The sequence below is a fragment of the Melospiza melodia genome, chromosome 16, assembly GCF_035770615.1.
Source record: "Melospiza melodia melodia isolate bMelMel2 chromosome 16, bMelMel2.pri, whole genome shotgun sequence".
Lineage (NCBI taxonomy): Eukaryota > Metazoa > Chordata > Aves > Passeriformes > Passerellidae > Melospiza > Melospiza melodia.
In genome coordinates this window covers 3,370,363-3,395,992 of record NC_086209.1, presented here as the reverse complement: position 1 = coordinate 3,395,992, position 25,630 = coordinate 3,370,363, and the positions used below count along the sequence as shown (strand labels likewise).

General features: G+C 42.1%; 1 long non-coding RNA gene across 1 annotated transcript; it reads right to left on the bottom strand.

Annotated features, from left to right (window-relative positions):
- On the bottom strand, positions 1 to 25,630 carry LOC134425915 (uncharacterized). The gene is made up of 3 exons (XR_010029802.1): positions 25,264 to 25,630; positions 4,441 to 4,549; positions 1 to 2,684 (listed from the first exon to the last, which is right to left on the bottom strand). It is a non-coding gene; the product is annotated as an uncharacterized LOC134425915 (long non-coding RNA).

The window sequence follows — 25,630 nt, the reverse complement described above, 5'->3', positions numbered from 1 at the left end:
TAGCAAAATCAAATGTACTTCTCTTAAGAGCAGACAGCTTCCAGAGGCAGAGCAGCAATAAATAAGTTATGGTGGTGTGTCTGGAGAAACTGAAATTTCCCCCTAATGTGAGGAATGTTTGGAGCTGTTGGTGTGAGTGGCAGGGCTGTGTTGATGGCTGAGTCCTCCCAGCAGCTGTTACCTGCTGAGGCCAGGCCCTGCTCTCAGCCCCAGGGAGATCATCAACCTTTGCAATCCCTGTGGAAAACTCAAGGGTTGCGCTCAGTCTAGACCAAAAGAAAACTCCAAGTGTCTGCAAACACATTTAAGGACTGTTAGAGAAAGGACAGGGACCAATTATTTTGATTAGGCAATAAGGGCAGAGAAGGCTTAGGAAAAGCCATGTGAGAAGGGTCAGTGCAGTGAGGTTCCAGGGCAGCTGAGCAGCCCCAGCAGGTTTGACACCACTTTTTGGGGAGTTTAGGGATGCTGAGCTCCCTTCTGCTCTGGAGGAAGATGATGGATTGGCTTGACCCATTTGGGATTCCTTCTAAGCCTGATGATCCTGTGGGTCACAGTGTGCCAGCACACCCTATCAGGCTTCTCTAGCAGCTCTCCAGAAATAAAAATCTATTCATAAAAAGTGTGTGTGTGTGCATGTAGGTGTGAAACTCTAAGGAGTAGCAAGTTCTGGGGTTGTTTGGGATCTCTTTGTACATCACAGACAGTGTTTGAAAGGGCAGCTCCTCATCCAACTTCGTGCTGCCTCTGAATGTGCCACAGAACTAAACCCAAGTTCATTTTCCAAGAATATCCTGTGTTTTCTTGGAACTCCAAGCTTCTGTCTGCCTGCTCATGAATCTTTGACCCTCCTTTATATAGCAGGTGTCATAGGGAGAAATGTGAAATTTTTATTTTGCAGGTGTAGGAAGTATTTTGAGCCATTCAGCTTGGCTTTTATTTTCTTAAACATCCCCAGTGTTCTCCAGAACTGAAGCACAACCTTCACATGAGGAGAATGTGCTTGGATCTGGCTTGCTCAGAAGGTGTCTGCTGCAGGCTTCAGGATATTTGAAATGAAAGCAAGGAGAGGTCCTTCCTTCTCCTTAAGGACATCACTGCTGCAGAATGGTTACAGACTATTGATCCATGACTCCAGTCTGGGGATTTTGGCAGTTTACCAGTTTAGTAAAAGGAAGGAAAGAGAATCAATTTCAAGAGGAAAGGAAGGAAAAAGATACATTACTTTTTTGGAAGTAAAAGTCAGGTGCTGAAGTTAATTTTCTATCAGGTTCAGTACATCTAGGAAGGTTTAAAGTCCTATTAATACTGAATTATTTATGTGGCTTCATTCAGCAGCATCATAAATCCCTGGATTTTGCACTAGTTTTAGTTTGTTTTTAATACATCCTTTGCAAGTCTGACTTGGTGCTGTTCCACATGGCTGGGTGGAAGGTGGGTAAGAACCTTCCAGCATGATCATTCTTTGGCTGCACCTTTTAACAGCCACCTTCTAACTGAAGAGAAGCACAGAATTATTTTCAAGACCAGCACAGTAGTTATTGGAGAGATGTGTAGGGGCATTTACTAGCACAAGGAGTAGAAATGGTTGACTCTAATGAAGTCCAGCTTCTTAAAAAGCTGATGGCCAGACCCTTTATTTGAAAACAGGGCTTTTTGTGCTCTTTTGTGCTGCTTGCTTCCTGTGTTATTTCATTTAGATACCTTCAAAACAAGCTGCTTACTAAATTTCATACTGTTCTCATTACTCTGACACTGCAGATCTGTAGGTATCAAAAAGTCTGAGCTTTGGTGGCTGTAATTCCACTATAAAAGGAAAAGCAAATCAGTAGAAATTGTTTAGAATCTTTTAGTCCTACATTCTGTCAAAGAGAGATTGAAATATATTTGACTTGGCACTTTCAATCCAATTCCTCCAGACAATTATTAATAAATCCCAGGTTCCTGATGGAGTAGGAGAGTACAGATGTCAAACTGATGGTGTTGCAGAGCCCTTGAGTGGTTTGTGGGGGATCAGAATCTGGCTTGTGGCATTCTGGTTATGTTTATGTTGCTATTTAGGTTCACCTTAAAGACATGTCCAACCCTGTGCTTACCAACCCTCATCCCTGGAATCCCCTTAATTCAGCCTCTCTTTAGCATGAAACTCATCCTGTGTATCTCTATGAGATACCTGCATGTCCATAAATAACAGAAATGTTATTTTTTACTATATATTTTCTTATACTTTGACTTTTAAAGGTAATTTTTCTTTGAGACAGCTTGACCACTGTCCTTCCAAAAGCGCCCATAACCACCTGCAGCTCCAATCCCTGTCCCTTAGAACCTCTTGTGTACAAATATTTATTGGCACATCTCACACTAGGCACTGGTTCCTGCTATGCCTTGAGTAGCTATTAGGATTTAGTGCTCTTATGTGGGTACTGCAATTTCAGGCAGTGCCAGGAAAAAACTAATAACTCCACTTTAGCAGAGCTTAGGTTTTAAAAGTTAATGAGGGACACTTGAAAACTGGCAGCTTTTCAATCTCAGAAGAAAGAATCAGACTGAGTATGATGTAATAAAAAAGGGAAAAATAGAAAGCTCTTCCTTCTTCTGGTCCTGCTCTTTGGAAGTTTGAAGATGTGATGCTACAGCAGCAGCAGTGGAGGGTCACTAATGCTCCCAGGTGTGTTTTCCGGAGCCTGACAAGAAAAACAAGTTTCCAAATGGGTATGCAATGGTAGGAGAGGCAATAAAGAACATAGAACATCTTCTTGTGTCTTATCATTTTTTCTTTTGGTCATTTCCTGGATTTATAGGAGGGAGCATTTATGTGTGTGGGTGTAACTTAAAATAAAATTTTTAAAAGTCCTCTAGTCTGGAAATGAAAACCAGCAGAATTAAATCATAAATATTGTTTAGTCACTGCTGGACTGGCTGAAAATCACAGAAGGATCATAAAGTCCAATGGGAAAGGATTAGGAATATTAGTGGGAGAATTTCTTCAGGCTATAGCAGTGTTATTGCAGAGTTTTTACCAGGGATTATGAGCATTAATCTGTGGTTACATCTGCAATTTACAGACCCCCTGGGACTTCTTTCAGAACGTGGCCATACATGGGTAATAAATCACAGCCATGGGATTATTAAGACTTGGACTTTGGCAAGGATGAGGGAGCATTAGGAGCCCCTTCCAGAGGTTAAGGATGTCGTTTGCTTTTATCTCCATCATCTATCACCTCTTCTTTTGATACTTCTCAGCAGATTTGTACCTTGTCTAATGCAAACAATACTACACAAGTGGCCAAGTGCAGGGGGTTTTTAATTATTATTCCCCATTCCATGAATGTTTCTGATGGAGCCCATGTTCAGTGCTCCATAAATGGCTTGTGGGCTCAGGAAATCCTTCAGGAATGGCTTTATCCCAGAATAATCCAGGAAAAAGGGGTGCTGTGGCAGCGGCACCAGCCCTGGCACATCTGTCCCCATGGGGGTGGGTGATGCTGAACACTCTGAGTGTCTCTGACTCCCACTGAGAGCTCTCCCAAGGGATGCTCCCAGGAGTTCTGTCACACTCTGAGCAAAAGGATTGCTGGAAGTGGTGGAAGTTTCACTGCCATTATCAGAAAATGGCAGGGATTTAAAAACTTTTATCAGAGTCCTGCAAAAAAATTCTGCAGCCTGGTTTTCCTTACCCCCAGCTGTCAGCCAAAATAATTTGGCAGAGCTTTTTCTTTAACAGTAAAACCTTTCCAGAACTCAACACTTTGTTTGAAAAAATGAATTTTTCTTGCATTGGAAATTATGGATTATGTTGCTCTGTAAGAAATGGGGAGGAGAAAGTTTGATTACTAAGTGGAAAAGAAGTGCTCCATTTTGGTTTTGTTATTTTCAGGCAACAGGTTTGGGCCAGTGCTCCACCGGATTTCAGTGAATTACCTCTAGGAGCAGGATTAACCCAAATAAGTTAGAAAGATGTGGATACAAAATGCAGCTGCAGTTGTTTCGCTTGAAGTTTGGATTTTAAATTCTGGTTTCAGAATCTTCCTAGGCTTGTAATGTACCTGAAAATGGGCTGGGGAGTGTTACAAAATGTGGTGGGCAAAACTGATAATAATGAATTAATATTTTAGTATTTCTTTTTTCAAACTCCATTACCTATCCTTATTTTCCTGTTCTGTTGTAAAGACTTTATAGATTATATTAAAATACTTTTTGGACACCATGATAATACAAAGAAAGAGTAAAAAATAATCATTAAAATGTATTTTGCTACCCTTAGAAATGTAATGATTGGGTAAGCTTGTGCAGAATCTAAAATGAGTAAAAAAGCCACTTAAACCATATCCTTATCTCTAGAGAGAGTGTGAGAGGCATTAACTTTCCTATCTGATTTTTTTCTTAGTTTATCCACTTCTGGTTAGATCTGGTGATATGATTTTTAAAAATATATCTTACCTTTTAACTGCTCAAGACAAATTCATGAACAACTTTTCTGTCAGAACCAGAGACTCCATGACAACGAAACACTTCCATAAAAGACATGGTAATTTTTTGGAGAGCAAATCTGCAGGTGGAAGAAAACACATTCACTTTACACTTTTAATTCAGCAATTATGAGCATCAGTAACATGTCAATGTGTGTGAAAAGGCCAGAGCTGCCTGTGTTTGTTGCTGGAATTGTGCTGAGGAGCTCTGGGATGGAGTTAGAGTGTTCTGGATGTGTTAGAGTGGCAGGGACTGCAGGACAAGCTGGGTCTGAGGGTGAGGGAGGACATGTGGCTGTTCAGACTGCACTGCTGCAGTCACAGAGTGCCCAACAAATCTTCATTTCTTACACACCAAATAGTGTAGGAGCGTTGGGGGGTAGCACAGTCGGGATGGACAGAGACAGAGATCTCTGCAGCCAGGGCTGGAACTTGGGGTTTATTGCACAGGGCCTGGGTGCAGGGCCCTGCTGGGATTTGGGGTTCATTGCAAAGGGCCTGGGTGCAGGGCCCTGCTGGGAGCTGCCAAACACAGCTCAGAGCAGCAAAGAGAGAAGAGAGGGGGAGAGAGAATGAGAGAGTAAGAGAGCGAGGTTCCCGTTACAATACAATAAATCATCTTCTGTGTTGAATATTCTAATTCTCACTAGCCAATCTAGTACAAGATACAAATCCTACAGCATTTACATACAGCCTGTAAGAATCATTACATTACCATACTGTGTTACATTTTAAACCCTAAAAACTCCTCTTTGGGCCCCTTCTGCCAAGCTGTAGGGTCTGCTCTGACCCTTGGGCCTGTCTGCAAGCAGAGGGTGTTGTTCCATCAAAAGGGGATCACCTTCAGTCCAGCCACACCATTGTTTTCCAATTGTTCAGTAACTGAGGTATCTCAAAGCTTGCTTTCGTTTCAATCTTGCTTATAGTTTCTATATTCTCAAAATCTTTTGCCAGACAATCATATTTATAAGGCTTTCCTGTTTCATCTTCCCCAACAAAATAGGAAAAAGACTTCTGGATCTGAAGGCTGACTCTTGGAGGAAACCAGGATTGTTTTCCTTCCAAAGTGGGCCCAGTACTCAGCTGCAAAGAGTTCCTGCCCCTGGCTCAGGGGAGCTGTGTCCTGAACAGCTGAGAATCTGTTAGAACAAGAGAAAGGCTCAGGAACTGCCCCAGCCCTCTCATAAAGAAACAATGAGTACCAGAGACTGAAATGGCTGAAGGGCTGGAGCTGGCTCTGGCTTTGCTCTGAGCTGCTCCTCAGTGCTGCTGGGCTGTGGAGTGGGCACTGAGGATGGTGCTGGGGCTGTTCTGCTGGGAGGGACAGCACAGGGGGTGGAGGGCACCTTGGCACACCTGGCAGCTCCCTGAACTGCTCTGGGAGGCTCAATGTGCTCCAGAGAGAAGGTGATGAAGTGGTGACTGATTCCTCCCTCAAGTGTTTCATGGAGGGAAATCTCTTACTGCCCAGAGAAGTTGTGAGTTCCTCATCCCTGCAAGTGTTCAAGGACAAATTCACCAGGGCTTGGAACAACCTTGTCTGGGGAAGGTGTCCCTGCCCATGGCAGGAATGAGGTGACCTTTAAAGTCCATCCCAACCCAAACAATTCTGGGATTCTGTGCACCCATGTAGGAGAAGTGGGATGATGGAGCTGTGCCTGCAGGGTGAGCTGTGTCAGGCATGAGAGCTTGGGAGTCTCCAAAACTCTTCCCAAGCCAGCTGAAAATACTTGCACACATTCATCCATGCTCAGCACATGAGCCATGTGATATCTGCACATCTCGCCAGTGGAGCACTTTGGGGAACAAAAAACATTGTTTTATGATATCCAGTGCTAGGCTGCTTCCAGCTAGGCTGAGATTTTGTGTGACTTTCTCTCATTTTTATTGATTGAAGCCAACTCTCCTATCCAGTGTTAGTTCCTGAGAACCCTTCCATCCCTTCATCCTTCCATCCTTCCTGGGGATGTTCCCCAGCAATCAATGGAAGGAGCCAGACAAGACAAGACATGTTGCTCAAATATTCAGTTTTTATTTTTTATCTGGCTTTCTTGTCATTCGCTTTCCTGCAGTCAGAGCTGATTTCACCAGCAGTCCCTCAGCATGGCTGTGCTCTGATTGCTCAGCACAAGCTTTCTCATAGAACAGCTTTTAAGGTTTGATTACTTTTTTATTACCTTAAAGCTATTCCTCCCATGTAAATCACAGTAACACCCACCTGTGCATCTGCCACACGAACAGAGTTATTGGACAGAAAGCTGTTTTGCAAATTTTCATAGTTCCCAACTCTGTGCTTGGGGAATGTTGCTGTGGGAATTTTCATCTGATGAAAGGTCAGTTGGGAAATGTGAGGTCTGACATTTCTGTTTTGCACAGACAGCTATAATTATCGTCATACTTTTTTGCTCCACACTTATTGAAAACAGATTTAAGGAAAGAAAAAAGAAAGCAAAACTTTAATTCAAAACTCACTAGAAGAAAATGCAGGCTATTTCCATGAGCTCCCCAGCCAGAGCTGAGCTTTATGTTATTCCTGCCTATAACCTACTTCTGTCCATTGCTGCCTGTAGAGATTCTGGGACATCTCTTTTATCCTGAGACTGTGTATAAAAATATATTTGTGTATAATAAGAAAATGAGTGACTTCACTACGTCCAGGACCCATAATACAATGCCCAGGGTAGAAATTGGAGTGAAATGATGCTTCATCTTACATTCTTCACAGTATTTTCATTAATAAGCTCCAGCTAGCAAAAAACCAAATTTTTTTTATTCAAAAAGCAAGGATAATTTTTCTCCCTTTTGCAATGTGTCTCTGTTGAGATGGACACACAACACACACACTTGTGCAGAGACAACAGTGGCTACTACTTTCTTGCAAGGTGTTCTCAAGTTTTATACCCAAAGCGTGCTCTTAAATCATTAGTTACATCAAAACAGCTCATTATATTCACTGGACAAAGGAATAGCTCATTGTATTTTATTGGTACAAAGCAATTAATGTCAATAATTAATTGGCAAGAGTTTACACCAAGTTGTTTAGGCAGTACTGCCTAATTTATTATTTAAATCCAACAAATTATTTGGGCTGCTCACTAAGGCGCGTATCCTCTAACTTCAAATATCCCTTATGTGTCTATTTTATCAGTTTCCATGCTAACAGCCTTGCTTTCCTCCTTTCTATGGATAAACCCCTATTTTATCAATTTTTTCTTCTGCTAACTCAGTTGTTTGGCCTGCAGAGCAGCTGCTGAGCCTGTCCACACCAATGGGTGTTGGTTGCCTCAGAGGAAGAAGCTCCTGTTCCATGGCCAATGAGTTTGTGATTGAAAGCTCCAGGCCAGGGAGGGCAAACAGCTCCTGACCTGAGTGCAGCAGCCTGTCCCAGGTGGGACCTTTTGGCATCAACTTTATTTGCCAACCAAACAACCTTGCTGCTAACACTTCTTTACTCAGACTAAACTGAATCCACTCAGCAGTGTGCAAAATAAACTGGCCTCCTTCTATAGAGTGTGATTCCCTCTGGCTTCATAGATCACCCTCTTTCCAGGAATCTTGTGGATATGAGGAGCACTGCTTTGTGGTGGGAAGTTCTGCTTTATTATAGCTTTCTGCTCAGTGCTTTCTCTGCTGAGCTGCATTTCCAGCCCTGCTGTGGATTTGGTTTCCAGCTGGTGCCAAACACCAAAATAGATGTTTGTAGAAGTTTGTATTTGTTTGTAGATGTTTATAGTCATTTGTAGATGTTTATAGATGTTTATCAGGTTGGCCTTTCTGCTTTGCACTTGTGCCATAGCTCAGAAATATAATAAATCTGGCTTTCAGATTCCTGGTACCCGATTAGAATTCAGTATTCTCCTAGTTTAAATCACTGAGATGTGTTCAGAATATCAGAGGAAGTTAAATCCATGCTGATTGACTTTATTCTGGTTCAGGGTTTCTCTGTGGTACTGCTGTGCTTTTATGCTTGGTCTGATATGCTCTGCTGCTGGCAGGGAGCCATGGAAAGCTGGCACAAACCTCACTTTGGGGGTTCTGGCTAATTTTAGAAACATCTGATCCCGTGCCCACACCTGATCTGGATCAAACTGTGCCATGGGGTGATCTGGTAGTGCATGACCTGGTGTTGGTTCTGGTGTAAGTTTGAATAACCTGGAGATGAACCTGGGAAGTTCAGACTGGTATGGTTTCTCTCCTGAAAACAAGGCTACAAGCATTTACATGTGAAGGATCTTGCACAGGATGAAATAGTAGCACTGTTACATTTTCTGAGCTGAAAAATAGCATTATCTGAACAAAGTTCCTGTAGATCACTCACACAGCAGTTATTCAATACTTGAACTTCACACCAGTTCAGCCTTTGTCTCTGCAGAGTGTCATGCAGCCATCCTTTTTCATTTTAAATGCAAGTTTTATCCCTAAATCAGTGTGAAACTCAGTTGTGAGCACCAGAACAGAGCCAAGGTGGCAGGAGGGGGATCTCTGGCACAGCCAGTGGTTTTGGGTTAAAACCTTTTTGAGATAGCACAGGCTACTCCCTGCCTGCCCTCCTCTCTGCTCTGCTGCCCAGCTTCAGGTTGTAAGACCTTTATCCTGAATAAAGCCTAGGAAAATACATTGAAAGAGAGGATTGTAGCTGACAAATGTCCATTCTTGCTGTGACAATCTCTTCACTCTTACTCCAGTTTGCCAAATGTCTGGTTGCTATTTTCATTTGCATGGATGTTACTTCATGGCATTGCTGTGCCCACTCAAAGCATTCCCAAAACTCCTGTGGGAGGGCAGACAGCCTTAAAGAGTGTTTGAAGGTTAGAGAGTAGTGGTTGTTGGTTCATTTTTAAACTTTGTCTAAGTTTTTAAGGAAGTGCATCTTCCAAACTCTTTTTAGAGAATTTTAAACATATTTTTCTACTAAAAGTATTTTTGCATCTGTTCTTGCTTTGTCAAGTTGGTTCTGAATTTAATTCAAGCAGAATGTTTTCATGCTTTCATCTAAAAATAGTTTGCCTGCATTTTTTACCCATTAGTCCAAAGGAGGCTGTGGTTGTGTTCTCCCACCTCATCATCCTATTCTTCCTCAGAGGGCAGCAGCAATGCCAATTTTAGAAATGCCAAATGCTGTAAAGATCCATTCCAGTGCTGGTGTCCAGCCTCTCTGAGCAATCAGAGTTCTGCTGGCCCTGCAGAACCCAGCTGTGGGCCTGGGATGGGGTTGGACCTATCAGGAGTGGCTGAGGTGTCTGTGATGGGTTCAGTTCCTCTGTCCTGCTCACTCCAAATGCTGCTGCTGCAGTGCAGGCTCCTGGAAATGCTTGGTGATGTCCAAAAAATGGGATATGTGAAAAATGGGATATCTGGTGTCACACTGGGGGCACATGACCCAAGGAAAAGGCGCCATCACTAGGAACCAAAATATTGATGTTTGCACCAAAGTGTGACTTCCCAGGAGTGTTGTGAGTGGCTGCACAGAGATTGGGAAACCAGGAAATCCCATCAGCAGAAACAACAGCACATGGAGGAAAACTGGTGTGAGTTTGATTGGTCCCTTAGAGCAGCTTTGGAAAAACAGCCAAGGGACACCTGCTGCCTTAATGTGGGGCTGCACAGTAAATACCTGCTGGGTTTGTGCTCTCAGGGACTGAGCAACAAGTCCAGATCAGCCTGTAGCTCCTGCTCAGTCAGGCCTTGCTGGCCCAGGTTCCAGGTTCTTGCTGCCTGGGAAGTTTGTACAGAGGCAAACCTCCCACCAGGGAACTTTCCCAGGGCTCCCCTTGGCACAAATCCTGGGCTCAGTTAGGATCAAGGCTCTCAAATCCATCTGGGGACCATTTCAAGTCTATCCCAGATACTTATTGATGACAGTGTAGATAGAGCTGAGAAATTTCTGCCTTTCCCCAAAGCCATGCTGGGAGAAGTTATGCTTTTGGAGAATGTTCCCATTCCCTCACAGCTCAAGGTTGCTGTGGGCTTCCTGTGGCTGTTGCATTTGAGGAGCTGGGTCTTTGGATACTTGAGTGGGAGAATGTCCCTTTTATTTGATTTTATTTTGTTAATCAAGTTTTGAAACAATTCTGCAACTGCTATTGCTATTGTCTTGAGACAATGTTCAATTCGTTTTACTTCCATATATTCATTGAATTTCTGTGCTGCTGGCTGCCTGAGTTGTAACCCTTCTTAATTTCACTTTATGTGACTTGGAGTCATCTGTAAAAGGTATCATAACTTAATGATTTCAGAGCCTGAGCCATGAAAGCTGAGGTGGTTTGAAGGTTGATCACAGCACAGAAGTGACCCAACACCTCTGGGTTTGCCATTTGGAATTTCATTGACTAAGAGGCAACATCAAAGATGTTCACTGAATTTGAGTGTAAATTGGGATTTAAATGACTGGGGAGGCAGATGAGGCCTTCAAGAGAAGCAAAGGAATCTCCTGGATGGTGCTGGGGGAGGAAAAGCCATTTCTGTGTGTGATCCGTTGAGTGCCCTTCCCATGGCTCTGGTCTGGAGGGTTCAGGAACCCTCTCTGTGATCTTGCTGAACATGTCCCTGCACTTGCTTGGCCTTGTTGTGACTTTCCTCTCTTTTGTCACAGCCTTGCAAAGCCCCTCACCCTGATTCGAGCCACATGCATTGGGTGGGTGCCATGCTTGGAGAGGAACCAGTCACACAACGCGCAAGGCGTGGGCTGCCCTCACTTGTTTGAACAAAATCAAGGAAAACATTTCTGAGGGGATATTCCAGAAAACCACACCTCCTCCAAGACCATGGAACTGAGGGGTCAGCTCATGTCTCTCACTAGTTCCCAGTTACCTCTGAGGGAAAACCAGCTCAGACAAAATCTGGATTTACAGTGAGCTCCGTTCTTTTGTTGCCCATCCCTGGTTTTAATTAGGGACATACACAGAGGAACCATGAGCACCAGGCTCTGCACACACCTTTTACAGATTGTTCTCTCCAGTGGAGATGTTGCTGTTCATTTTGCTGATCCTGTGCCCTACAGCTTCTTAAAAATGCCCACAAATCCTCAGTGTTGTTCTGCTTAAATTACCAAAATAAACAGCAGTGGGAAGGAGGAAATTGGTGCTGGGGGGCATCAGAGGACTGATAGTCCTACCAGCTAAAGGGGTAGGAAGGGAAATAGTGAAATGTTTTAATTACCAGATTATTTCTATAGATATAGATAAAAATAAATCATTATTTCTAGAGTGATGTCTATCACAGATGTTTTTCTGAGGCCATATCATTATTCAACCTTTAACAGAGTTGTTTCACCTTTTCTGAGCTTTTTGTCTGTATTTGTCTCATATCAAATTCTTCCTTAATAAGGAATGAAACAATTTGCAAGATACCATAAGTTTATTTCTGTAAGACACAGAAATTGGCTAGAAAATTCATGTAAATATGTATATTTATAGGTTATGGTACATCTGTTTGATTAGTCACAAACAATATTGAAGTCCTGGCAGGGACAGAGGAGAAATTCAGCAGGAGAAATATGTTCTATTACTTGTGGAATTTTAACTCCTACATTTTTAATGAAGTCTGTCTAGTTTAATAATGTTATATAAATCTAGTAAAATGCATATGGATTGTTACCACAAATATGATTATTTTTTAACTGAGCTCCCATCATAGAACAAACCAGCAGGTAGATATTATATCATGAATAATACTATTGCCCATCCAAATGAGCAAATTTCAAATGCATTTTTGAAGTTCATTTACAAAAATACCAATATTAGCGCTTCATCATCTTATCTTTTCAACCATTCCAGTTGCATCTCTTATTAAATGCTGCATGGTTTATGGTTAGTTTTTCACTATTTTAATCCAAATCTGTGTTTCTGTTGCTAACATCTGTGTTTCTTAGTTCTGGTATTTTATTTTGTCATCTTGCTACATTCTAATTTGTACATCTTGCTTTAGAGAAGTTATTTGCTAAAGATAAGTAGCTATATATTGGTTTATATTGAAAACTCCTTGATTTTAGCTACAGAAAACACACATTTCAGCCAGCAGCATTTAATTCCTAGTCTGCAATAGTCTTGAACTGATTAGAAAAGGAATTGAGATAGAATTTCCTCTCATTTTTAGTGATGAATTTCTGTTTATTCCACAAGTGCCACTTTCATTGCTGCTGTGTGGGCTCGTGTTAAAATCCCTCCCCACAGCTCTGTTGTTGCAGAGGCTGCAGATGGATGAGAACAGACTGCTTACAATGGTCAGGCCACCAAAATCTTTGACTATATTTGATTTTATGGCGAAAAAGACAAAAAGACTGCTGGTAGCACCCCTTTTGCATTAAGGAATTGATTTTTCTGCTTCTAAGGTTTCTTCAAAGGAATCAACAAAGCTTCTAAGGGGTGTTCCCACCATAGAAAGGAGAAAATTTGCTTTTGGTGTAAATTGAAGCCTGTTTTGACTGAGGTAAGTGAGGAAGGATTTCCCTGCTGCCAGTGGATTTCTGTCATCACCAAGCAGGGACAAGGAGCCATGAACACAAGGCATGGCACTGTAGTGCTTCTTCTCTGCCCCTGCCAAATTTTAATGGCATTTCTTGGCAACTTGGGGAAACTGGATAAGGCTGAAGTTGCAAGAGGCCCATTGTAATGGCTGTGGATGTTGTTTTTATTTGATATCTTCAGCAGATGCCCCGAAAAGAAACATTTTTGGCCGTAGCTTTTTGCCCTGATCACCACAGAGCTGAGGGTGAGAAGTCTCAGCCCTCCTGCAAAGTGTTCCAAGCTGTGCAAAGCAGCAGCCCCAGTGCAATCCCAATAAATATGGAAAAGGGAGATCTTGTTTCCTGGAGTCTGTTTGGTTTTTGTTTATGCTCTTTTGTGACCAAGTAGAGATAGTAATTCAACATTACTTCTTCCAACAGAATGTGCACTAAGAAAGAGCTGAAGATTTTTACTCAATGATTATTAAGTCCTCTTTTCCATATTCTCCAAAAGGCTTTGTTGGTGGGTTTTTTCCTCACTAAAAAGAGAAATATTGGCTAATTATTACCCCCAGATGTGCTCTCTGATACCCAAATTTGACTTCACTGGGTGAGATGATGGAATAGAAGAATTGAAGAATTCTTGGGCATCTCAAGTTGTTTCCCAATAAACTCCCAATAAATATTCTATTCCTAAGTGACCTAATCCTCCTTATGTCGAGCTCAAAGCAAAAGTATGACAATAAAACTCAACCATTTAATTTTGTTATCCTGACACTCCCTCCTCTTTTTCCTTTAAAGATGCATCTTTCAGCCAATTTGCATTTTGTTCCTAAATCCCTCTCCAGATCCAGCCTATAGCATAATTATATACTTTGGTTAATTTTCAGATGGCAAGGTTATATTTTCATTTCTGTACATGCCTGTGTGGGCAGTTCCTTATATCAGAGCTTTGTCCAAAAGGTAAATTGACAAATCTGCTTAAGTGCTCCTGTCTATGCATTCTCAGCAGTGACCAAGAGACAATTTTGTTATTCCCACCTCTTTCTGGGATAAATCCTACCTGCAATTAGTCAAATATTTAGAAAATACTATTAGTTCCTCCTCAACTTGATGTACAGTTGATCTCAACACTGAATTGGAGAAAATAAAGTATAAATTTAATATTTTTCCTTTTATTCCAAGGAAAGTGTGGCTTATTAGGATGAGGAGTGAAGAAGGAAATTTTAAACTTGAATCTTGAGGTCTTGTCTCTGCTTTATGTAGTTGAAACTACATAAATTGAAAATACTTGTGTGTGCTTGAAATGCACTTGAAAGTTCCCAGAGCAGTTTTCACAGAAATGGAGTTTTGACAACATTATCTTATGCCAACGTTAGATTTCCCTCAGACTTTGTATGATGTGTTTTTAGTTGCCACTGTCTGCCACGAGAGTGGTTCTGTTTCAGTGGCACTGGAGTCATTTGTGAGTGTTGGAATGAAATGCTTGGTGTAAAAACAGAGTTTGACACCAGTCAAATTTGTCACCCCTTGTTTGGAGTGTGGTTATTGCTGCTCACTCAGGGCACAGGCACAGGCAGAAAACTCCTCTGCAGTGCCCAACACTTCACCAATGTGAAACAGCCCCTGAACTGGTCCTGACTGCATGGAACTGGGAATTTTCTGGCTGTTTTGATAAGGATAATCTGAGTTTTAGCTGTCAGACTTGCATAAAATGAGGACATTTTCTGTAAATATTCCATAGCAGTTGTCTCTGTTGCAGTTTGTAGAAAGCTCTGTGTTGCTCACACCTTTTCCTGCTTGAGGCAGCCCTAGTGAGGGAATGGTGTGGTTTATTTATGAGAGTTGGGAGGGTGGGGTATCTTGCCTAACCCCCTTTATTTTGGCTGAATTGTCCTGTAACACCTGTAGGTGAAGGAAGAGTTTCATTTTCAAACTCCTTGGCAAGCCCAACAGCTGATACCTGAAAGATGAAAATCCAAGATGCTGATCCAAGAGGCTCCAGAGTGCAGCTGGATATCAGTGTGGTACCTCTTCTAGAGACACTGGATTTACAGGAGGTGGAGGTGTTTCTGCCTCCAGAGATGGTTTTCAGTGCACTTTGCCTGGTGGTATTTGGTTTTTGTAGTGAGAGCTTTCCCTGGGATCTTGTGTATAACAGGGAGTTTGGTGCCCACCCTGCCCTCTTTGCTCATTTCTGTCAACACCAGCATTAGCATTGATTCTGAGGAGTTGGTAATTACAAACAAAAAGCCTGAAGATAAAGTTCTGTGATTGTCAATATTCCACTGATAATCTGCCAGAAAAACAGAAAACTCTTAAACCATTTTTAGTGGATGCCAACTAATTTAAGAGCTTGGTCCCATGCTGTGTGGGAGCCAGAAAATCTGGAAATCAGAGCAAGGATAATCTTTGTCACTTCTGTTTCCCAGCTGTTTCTCTTGAGATGCAAATGGCAGTAGAGAATTTCCTTGCAAAGGCTGAAATCCAAATAATTATCTGGATTATCATATATCACAATCTTTATGTGATTTCAAATCTCATCAGGACTCAGGAATGAAAAATGTTTGTTTCTGGCTGTGTGTTCTCACCTCCTAAAAGAAAACACCAAAATCATAAACAAATCACCTGCCTGTCACCAGAGCTGGTCACCAAAACTTCTGAGAGGTGGCAAAAGCCACTTAACAGTTAGAAACAGCAATTGCTAGAAAAGATCTGACTTTGTGCTTGAAAACAATCCAGCCTCAGCTCCCAGGCTGCCATCCCAGCTGGGCCTGGTTGTTTTCACTGAAACAATGGAAATTAGAGGTAATGGAAACTCCCTGCACAGCAGAACCATAGAGGCTTTGAGTGCACCTGCATCTCCTCCTCTGTCTGTGGGTCTGTCCTGTAAAAGGTGACCTGGAAATGTTATGGGGAAAGGTAGAAAAGACAATGCTACACAAAAGTTCCAACTGCCACAGCTCTAAGTAGGGTAGGGGTACTGTGCCAAGAAATGGAGCAGGGATTTTGAAGAGTTTGAATATTTTATTATCCAAAGCAATGGTTAATCTGAGCGAAAAGCTGAAGGTTTTGGGGATATTTTTTTTTTTGGCAGCTTGTTTCAAGAGCTAGAACCAAATATTGGGCCCTTTTGATCTCTGGGAAGGTTCAGCTCTAGACTGTGCAGGCAGCTCTTCCTCCATTGCAGACTGAATTAAAGCTTGAACAAAGGTGTCCCATTTGAATCTGGGCTCAAATTTGGGTTCTGGGGCACCTCTCTTTGTCAGGGTCCTTGTCAAACCCTCCTTCACGCTGCAAAATCTCCCAAAGCCACAAAGTGTGTGAGCCTTCCCCTCATGGATGGGCTGGAGAGCAGAAATGCTCACATGTGGCAGATTTATTGTTCACTGGTGCTGTGGATTTCCCTGGCTCACCTGGCAGCCTCTCCAGCTCCAGCTCTGCAGTCTGATTTTCACAGTGTATTTTGGATAAAGCAGAAAGAAGTGCAGGAATGTCTAGAGATGTTGAAGCTTTGTGTCATTTGCTGAGGTGCTTGTGTGCCTGATTAATTATTGCTTAATTATAAACCCTCAGGGTCATACTTTTCACCAGTGAGAAGAAAATGTCACGCAGACTGCCAAGAAATATCAGATTTTCCATCCCAGCTGTTTTCTGATTAAATGGCTGCACCATGAATTTAAGTGGGCTGTTCAGCTGCACTTGGGGATGGTTTGCCTTTTGTTTATCCCTCTAATGTCATCTCAAGCAGAACCTCCACTTTTCCTCCCTCTCAGCAGAGGATTTTTTGGTGGGTAGGTGCAGCTGAAATGACACACTTGCTTTTCCCTTTCTGCACCCCAGAATGTTGCTGTGCTCACTCCAGGGGAAGGGGACACAAACACAGTAATACTCACACTATGTACTGGGCAAAGGAACAGTGAAATTCTTTCTTTTTTTCTTTTTTCTATTTAAAGACAGAACAAAACTGTTCAGAAAACTTTGGAAAGGGTTTAGATGGCTAAAGGAGATGGTGGTGCTCCTGTTCCTAATTTCCCAGGTCTTTTCAAAAGCACAGAGACTTAATCCTTGACACTGCAGTTCACAAACACCCTCAGGTCTCTTCCAATGCCCTTGAGAGCATTTTGGAGCCATGAGCAGCAGAGTTACCATTGCCTGTGTGAAAAATAAACCCTGGGTTTGGTGCTGCTCTGGGGGAGGTGTGAGGGGCAGGTTTGGTCACAGGGCTCTTTCTGACACTACATTCCAGAGTAAGAGAAGATGCAGTTTGGAGAATTGATGACCCCTGGGCTGCTGGGGTGGACAAGGACTTCCAATAAATTCAAAATAGTGATGGAGAACTTGCAGGTCCCTAACAAAGCATGAAGTAAAGACAGAAAAGATGATAGTAGGACACTGTTTTGTGCAAGTTGAATGATCTTTAGTCTATTGCAAGAATGGAGCAGATTAAACTGGGGGTTTATCAACAGCAGAGCCATTTAATAGACATGCAACAGGGTTACTGCTGTTTTGACATTTGTCTCTGGCAAAGAACTGTCATAAATATGAAAAATATCCATGACAAAAAGAAAAATTAGGTACCAGCAAGTGAGCTGAGAAGAGCACAGGTCAGAAATGTGGGTGTGAGTGAGCACTGAGGAGCTGCTGAAGCCCTGTGGGATGGGTGGTTTAGAGAGTGATGGCTCAGGAGAGGCAGTGCTGGGGTGGAGGAAGGCTGGGAACACACTGCTCTAGGCAAAGAAACAGAATGAAAACCAGCAGGTAAGAGAATTCCAGAGTTAGACATCAGTGAAACTTGTTAAAATGCTGATAATTGTTCACTAGAAGAGATTCTTTAAGGAGAGTCTCTGTTGTTGTAGATTGCAAAATCCTGTTGGGATAAACACCTGTTAAAATTGTGTGGAGCTGTTCTAGCACCACAGCTGGGGCCGAGCTCCATTTTCTGGGCACTATATAAAGACTCTGTGCAGAAATGAAACATCCTATTTCCATTACAAGGCAACATGAAGAAAGTTTTCATTTTTGTCCAGCTGTGCTTTATAGGAAATTTAATAGCCCAGAATGATGTTCACTTTGTCTTAGGTCAGGAAACAAAGACTATTGTTAGAGCTGTGCTATATCCATTAGGAAGTCACTGCCCTGTGTAATTTAGGCTGTGCAGTAGGAGTGGATATCTTAAAGGTATCAAAACCAGAAGGACACCTGATTTAATAAGCAAAATACAATTGCTTCTAGCAAATGTCTCTCTACTCTTTGTCTACAGCTAGAATTTTGGCCTTTCCCCTTGTCCATACATGCATGTGTGCTAAGAAGATTTCAAGCCCCTGCAGTGTCTTGTTTGGAGGATTTAATAGAGAGCTGTGTTTGAGATGAGGTTCTTCCACTGTCAAAGGGTCATCATCAACATGGCTCTCCTGGGAGAAAAATCAAAACATTCCACCAAGCAGCTAGTCTGGTCCACATATTTTATTTACTTATTTATTTGAATTTTCCCCCTACTCCTTGAAATGTGCCCTGGACAAAGTGAGTTATTTAGGGGTTTAGATCCAAAATTTTTGTTGCTATTCACTAAATATGCCAATTCCTAATCTGTTCTATGTGCTGCCATGTTTATTCATCTTGCCAAGCACCTTCTTTCTTCTATTCAAATCTGATAAGGTCTTCTAGAAAAATCTTTTATCAGTACTTCAGAATGAGCTTTACTCATGGGTATCACTGTTAGCAGGAGAGTTGTGTTTGCCATGAGAGAGGAGAAACCTTCTGCTGCTCACTGCAAAACATTAAATTCTCCTGTTTCTGCACTTTAAAATATCAAAATTTTCAGTGTTGACCCCAGTACTTGTCCTTAAGCACCTGCCCTTGCCCTGCAGCTTGTTTTGAATTCAGCCACTCTGACAGTGCAGCACCAGCACTAATGGAACACACTTGGACTTGTCAGCACAGGGAGTTGTTATTCCTGAGTGGAGAGCAAACACAGATAAATAAACTGCTTCATTTCAGAATTAATCCAAAGGGGAATGGATCCCTGCAATGAATCCCCACTGGCACAGGTGGTTGCTGTTGTTCTGTTTGACCAGTCTGTTCACCTCAGAGTGCTGCTAAAACGATTTTGTTACAACACCCTCACTTTTTTTCTTTTTAAAATATTTATGCAACATTTTCTTCTTGAAAAAAACAGTATTTTTGCATTAAAGGATTTGAAATTGACCTGTTCCCCAGACATATGAGCAACAGGCTCGTGGTTTCTTCCCCAAAACTTAATCCTGCAAGCACAGCTCAGATGGAGCGAGCCCTTAGTCACAGAGCAGTTTGTTTTGACAGTCCTAAATGATCCATACAAGTCACCCTTGCTGTACAAGAATTAAATAATGTCTCCATGTCAACACTTTGTAGAGAGCATGCTGAAGTTAATTTGCACCCCAGGTCAGAGCCCAGATTCTTTCAGAGGAGTGACATTGAGCATGACTGGTTGGATTTGTGTAGCCCTTGGCAGCGGGGTTGGTGTGAGTGTCCCGCGCAGGACCTGTGTGAAACCAGAGCACAGGGCTGCTCACAGCCTTGGCCTTGACTCATGACTAGTCCCAGAAATTGTCCAAATTCATTTCACTGCTGTGCACATCAGCAAGTGAAGAGCTGTGAAATTGCCAGTGGTAATTGCCATCACTTGTTTGTGATATTTTGTGTTTGAAAGATAAATATAAGTCCCCCCAAACATCCTTGGTTTCAGTGTGCTGCCTATGGCAAAGGAAATCCACAGCTCTTCCTGCACTTCCCTGCTTTTGCTGTCAAAGTATGCAGCCAGAAACTTTATGCAATCACAACTCTGTAGAGAGAGTAAAAATCAATGACAAACATCACTGTAACCTTAATTTTCCTGTCATTTACCCATTTAAAATGATGCTTAGAATTAGCATGCAATCAAGTATTATCTTCAAGAGAAAAAATAATTGTGCAGAGTCAGATCTTTCTTTTTTTATGTGAATCATCCTTAATTGCCTGCATTCAACAAAGGACAATTCAGTTTGTATGGAAATGGAGGAGATTTCCAAGGGAGAATAGTGTTAGCTATAAACAGTTCCTTCTTGATGGAGCTGTGATGGACCAATATCAACAGAGCCACCCCCAGCTGCTAATTATTTCAAATTTATCTAGCAAAACAGAAAAGACCTGGAAAGGGACCCATTAATACCCATCCTGTTATGCTTTGCATAGAATTTTTGATGCAGAAAAAAATTGATTGTAATTGTGATTTTGCTCAGCCATTGTTCCTCTGTTCCCAATAAAACTGGCATTTTTTCCTTTATTTTGTTATAGCAATAGCATGGCAGTTATCTGAAGTTTTTGTAACTCAGCCCAGTGATTTAGATTGGGAACCTGCTGGTGAGATTAGCCACAAATTTTTTTCTTACTGCATTTTCATCAATGAAGAGTTTCATGCTGTAGGGATTGGAACCATATTCCATGGGGATGGAACCCAAACTCACAATTGTAAATATCTTCTGTAGTGTTTGCAGTTTGCTGCTTCCAGCTGCTGACACACAAAGTGTGGGATTGGGATTTCCCAAGGCCATCTGGTTCATGGCAGAGATGCTCATCAGGACTTTCATCCTTTCAGAAATTCTCTTTGGTTTTTTCCTTTGTATGTAAAAGTCATCATGAGCAGAAAATGATGCCACTATGAGATGGGAGTAGATTAAAAAAAAATACTGGAAACTGTGCTTGAGAAAAGGGAGTAAGGAACATCCCCTGTGCCATCTGTGAGGTGGGAGGGTTGACCCTAAAATCAGCACTGCTAATGTTGCCGCTTGCTAGGGCTGCAGGTGGGCTGTAGTGCTTTTCTTTTGTGGGCATCCAAGAGCTGCAATTCCTTGGGGAAAGGGAGGCTTTGTTATGAGAAGCAATCCCAGGGACTCACTTTTTCCAAAAGGTGCCTTGTACTTGCTCTAAGATTGTTGCACTGTGTGGTGATGAATAACACTTGGAAGCAGATGTCAAAGGCATCAGTGCTCAGTGGAAATAGTACATTTTTTCCATTTTATGTCTAGTTTAGACTATATTAAGGAGGAGGGAAAAAATTTAAAAGCTGAAAACATGTTGAAACAAGTTATGGTTGTAAGAGAACTGACGACAGCCAGGAAATTCCAAGTTAGGGTCCTCACTCCATCTTCTCTGGGCACTCAGAATAAAAGTTCAACATCCAAGCCCTTGGGTTAGTGTTGGTCCCAGCAGCTCCAGCCTTGTTATTTGCTATGATGTGTGTGCCTGTTTGGTGCTGGCTGTTTTCCTCTTTTCTTTTGATCTTGCACAAAAATGTCTGAAGTCCCTGTTCTGCACCATGTGCCTTCATCCCAGCTCAAAGCTGTTAGGTAACTATGAACTTTGTAAACACTGCTCTAAAATGCTCTGCATCTCAGAAAGGTCACAGAAGGTTTGTTCTAGAGACAAGAATGAACACAAATATGAACTTCTATCACTGTTTATTAAAGCATGTGATATTCACATAAACATTGCAATATTTTCTTTGCATGTGTTAGTAATAAAAACATTCCGCATTACTAAAATATGAATATTTAAATCATGTCTTGTTGTTTTTTCTTGAAGGTAATATCAAATTTTGCTCAAATGTTGACAATAAAAACTGCTCTGAGTGGGTTTGCTTTGATGGCACAGAGCAGTTCCATGTAGACATGGGGAGGCCCAGGCCAGGTTACACATCAATAAATGCAGTATGAGCATGCCAGCCTTGGTGCCTCTGCCCTGTTTACCCTGCTCCTCTGATGTGGCTGGATTGCGCATTTCTGCCATTTGTTAGATTTGGGAAGGTGATATTATCTGGGGACTTGCAGGTCATAAAGATTGTAGTCAGAAGTGAACTCCTGTGGTCACGTACAGCAGTTATGGATCACCAGGCTTAATCCCTGTTCAACAGGAAGAATCCTGATCTTACAGTTTCCACTGATTCATCACAGTCTGTCTTCACTTATTCCAATAGTTGGTAACCAGTGTGTCTAAATTTGCTCCTTAACTCCTACTCTGTGTTTGTGCCCACTGGACTTAAAAGCATTCTTGTCTCTAGACTGAAATGTTCCTCTTCTTGGATTTCTTCTATTTTTTTAGGTACCTAAAAAGTTAGCACAGAATTCTCTCCTTAATAAGTTAAACCAGTGTTGCTCCTGGGCTTCTTTACCCAGAACAAATTTTGTTTTTAATCCTGAACCAAACCAAATCAAGATCAAGGCAGATTTTGTTGATACCAAATGTTGGGGTGGTACCTGCTCCAGTACCATACCCAGAGATTATGTAAGCCCACTTCCCATGTGGGATATTCCACCTTTGGGAGTTCTTGATTACTGGGTTATGCAGTGTGATCCCTGCAGAGGATCTGGAGGGGCTGTGGAGCAGAGGGAAGTGGCTGCAGCAGGGCTGGGGCTGAGGCTGACCCAGGGTTTGGCTGCTCTGGGGGTGCTGCTGTTGCTGAGCTTCCCACGTGCTGCAGATCACAATCAGTGACCAATCTCTTCCTGCTTCCTCCTCCCACCACGTTCTTTGTACCCATCTTTGGTCTGTGTTCATTGTTCGTTTCTTCCAGTTAACAACAGAATGTGTTCATGCATTCTCACAATTACTCTGGGATTGAGTAGGCAGGTACACTTCTGACTCCCCATTTAAATGCAGACAAATGCCATTTAACCTATTTGAATCCTCTTAATATCTACCATGTTGATTTTGTCTTTCTCCCTTCTCAATAAGCAGTTGATGTTCAGCCAAACCAGTTTTCTGTACACCTCCATTGATTTGGATTAATTAGGAATCCTCTTTGAGCTGCATGGGTTGAAGCACTGTTATCCCTATATTTTTTGCCTGGGAAGTGAGGCTGACCAGGCTGTCTTAGCCAGACTGTCCAACCTACCCTTTTTGGAAAACTGGCACACCACCAGCTTTCTTTTAGTCCTCTGGAAATTCCACTGTCTTTCAAGAATTCCAAGTATTCCAAGACTTACGATGTCGTGCGATCCTGGATCCAAACTCCCCACCACATTTCCCTTCACAAAAATAACTATGAACTTTCTAAATTAAATTTATTTCTTTAAAGCATTTCCAAAGGTATAATGTTTTGTAGAATGTCTTCTATTGCAAAACCTAAATTTGAAGCTGAAAAGCTAGTTGGCTTTATCTTAAAAAACATGTTTTTTAAAAGATTCTCATTGTTCTACCCAAGCAATTCCAGTCTGTGGTATAAATAATTGTTTTAGTGTCTATTATGCTTAAGCACACTGTGTGAAGAAAGTGAAATTCCAGCTGGACATGTGTAGATAATTAATTTTGGGAGCAAGTTGTATCTCAAAGTATACAGGGTTTGAATTTTCTGTTTGAAGTAAAATCATTGTTTATCTACATACAAGGCACTAGTGTGTACTTGCTGAAGGAATACCATCCAAAATACACTTCAGAACAGGTGAATTTTAAATAAACAGAGAAGCTGGACTCCCATGAGATGTTTAGGGCAGGGAAAGCCATAAATTATCAAAGTGCCTAAAGAGAAAGGAAGGCTTTAAAGGACAAGTGTCAGAAGGGCTCTGGGATCACTTGGAGTTATTTATTAGACTGAGAGCAGGGGTTTGAGACTTCAGGGTTCTGAGGAGGAGATCCCAGCATGGAAAGAGCAGGGTCAGCAGTGAGGACATCCTGGTGGTGCAGTCTGGGGTCCCACTCATGGGAAGGGATGATCACAGCTCCTGTGGGTTTTGAAGACACGTTCTAAAGCTCAAAAATCTCTTGTCTGCAGCTGCTCCTCTTCTCTTGACCTCTTGATGTGAGTGGGAAACCTTTTAGCACATGAGCAGGTCCTTCAAAGGTCTTTGAGGAGCAGAAGCTGCAAACAGGACCTGGGCCATCGCTTGTCTGAGCAAGCTGAAGGATCCATGTGAATTACAGCCACACAACTGTATTCTCCTCATATAACTGTGTTCTCCTTTAATAAAACTATTTGTTCTCAGAAAACCCTACCAATGGAGCAGATGTTTGCTCTCAATAGATGTTGAGAGGCCAGATGTTTATTCCCAATTGCACCGGTTCGTGCTAGAAGCTTTTAGTTTCCCTCAAGGCTCGATGCCTTCAGTGGTTTGGTTTCTCTAAAATGCCACTGCAAATTGTCACACATGAAATTAATGTCAGTTATTGTCTATTTAAAACTGAAAGTGCCTCAGTGGTGTATGTACATGGCTTACAAGTTTAAAGCATTTTAAACCCTGTAACCTATTAAATGCAGAACAGTTTTGTAGCATGAGAACCACTCTGTGTTTTACAGCTGAGGGAAACTGATGAATAAAAAACACCAGTGGCAGAGCTGGTGGGAAAACTCTCAAGTGTTGAACATCAGGGCACCTTCAAGGACCCTGATTTTTTAACCTCAGCTCATATGGCTTCTATTATTTATTGCATTTCACTTTTTTAATATTAAAAGATGTTATCCTTGGTGAACTTCTGTTCAGCAAATGTGCTTTCTGCCTTTAATCTGTTACATGCAACCCAGATTTCCCAAGGTTACTGCCAAATAATAAACCCCTATGAAAATGGGCAAAACAACCAAAATGAACCAAAAGGAGATCCAAGATGAGTTTCCCTCATCCCAGTTTTGTTGTCAGGGAAGATGAGGACTGATGTGACCTCAATGGCCTAAATGGAATATTTGGAAGTGCTGCCTTTTGAGAGCACAGCAAATCTCCAGCCTCCCTGCCAGCTCATGCTGCTGGTTACGTGTGGCATTTGTGGGTGAGAATGAGTTTTTGATGCTACCTTTTATTAAACTGGAAACAAAAATCAGCTCCAGTCTCACGCAAGCTGCTTCCCATCCAAGGATCTGAGCAGGCAGTGCCATGGGATATTTGGGGTTGGGTGATGGTGGACATTGTTTTGTGATGTCCATCCAAAGGCTGTGATATCTGCTCCTGGTTGGGAATTCAGCCCTGATTCATCAGGCAGCCACAGGAGGCTGCAAAACATCACTTGGCCCTGCAAGTGCTCATGGTGCTTTTTTAGGTTAGGGGTTTCTGTCCCTTTTCTTCCCCACACAGTTTCAGAGACATTTCTAAAACTTGATAAACTAAAAATAGTATTAACAATCCAGATGAAAATTCATGATCTTAACTGAGATCTGGTTTAGGTTTTAGGCTTTGTTAAAAATCTGCAAATCAAAACCTGCCTATTTGTGGTTTTGCAGGGACCTCACAGTGAAATCCTGGCTGCCAGGGCAGCACCCAGAGCCCTGTGACCCTTCTGCAGGGCCACTGCCACCCTTCCCCAGCCCTCCACACCCCACACCATCAAACCTTGGGAAAATTTGGTACTTACAGGTCTAGCACAGGAGTTGAGGATTTCAGCTACTCCTCTGTATGTTTGGGTCTTCAGTTTTGATGGGAAATCTTTATTCTGCCAATATGCTGCTCACACAGCAGGATACCAAGTGTTCTCACTTCTGAAAGTCTTTGTAGCTGGAGCATGAATTTATTGTCTCTGAAAACAGAGTTGATCTTAAATTGGGATGCTTTCAGCTTTGCCAACCTGAAGCTCATCAAGTGATTAACGCACAGAGTTAGTGAGTCTTTGTTGTCATTATCTGTAGATGGTTCCCAAAATGACTTTGCTCCCTACCAGAGCAATAAGTCTTCCTTTGTACTTCTGTGAACATCTGCAGTCCCACAGGAAAAGATCCTGCACA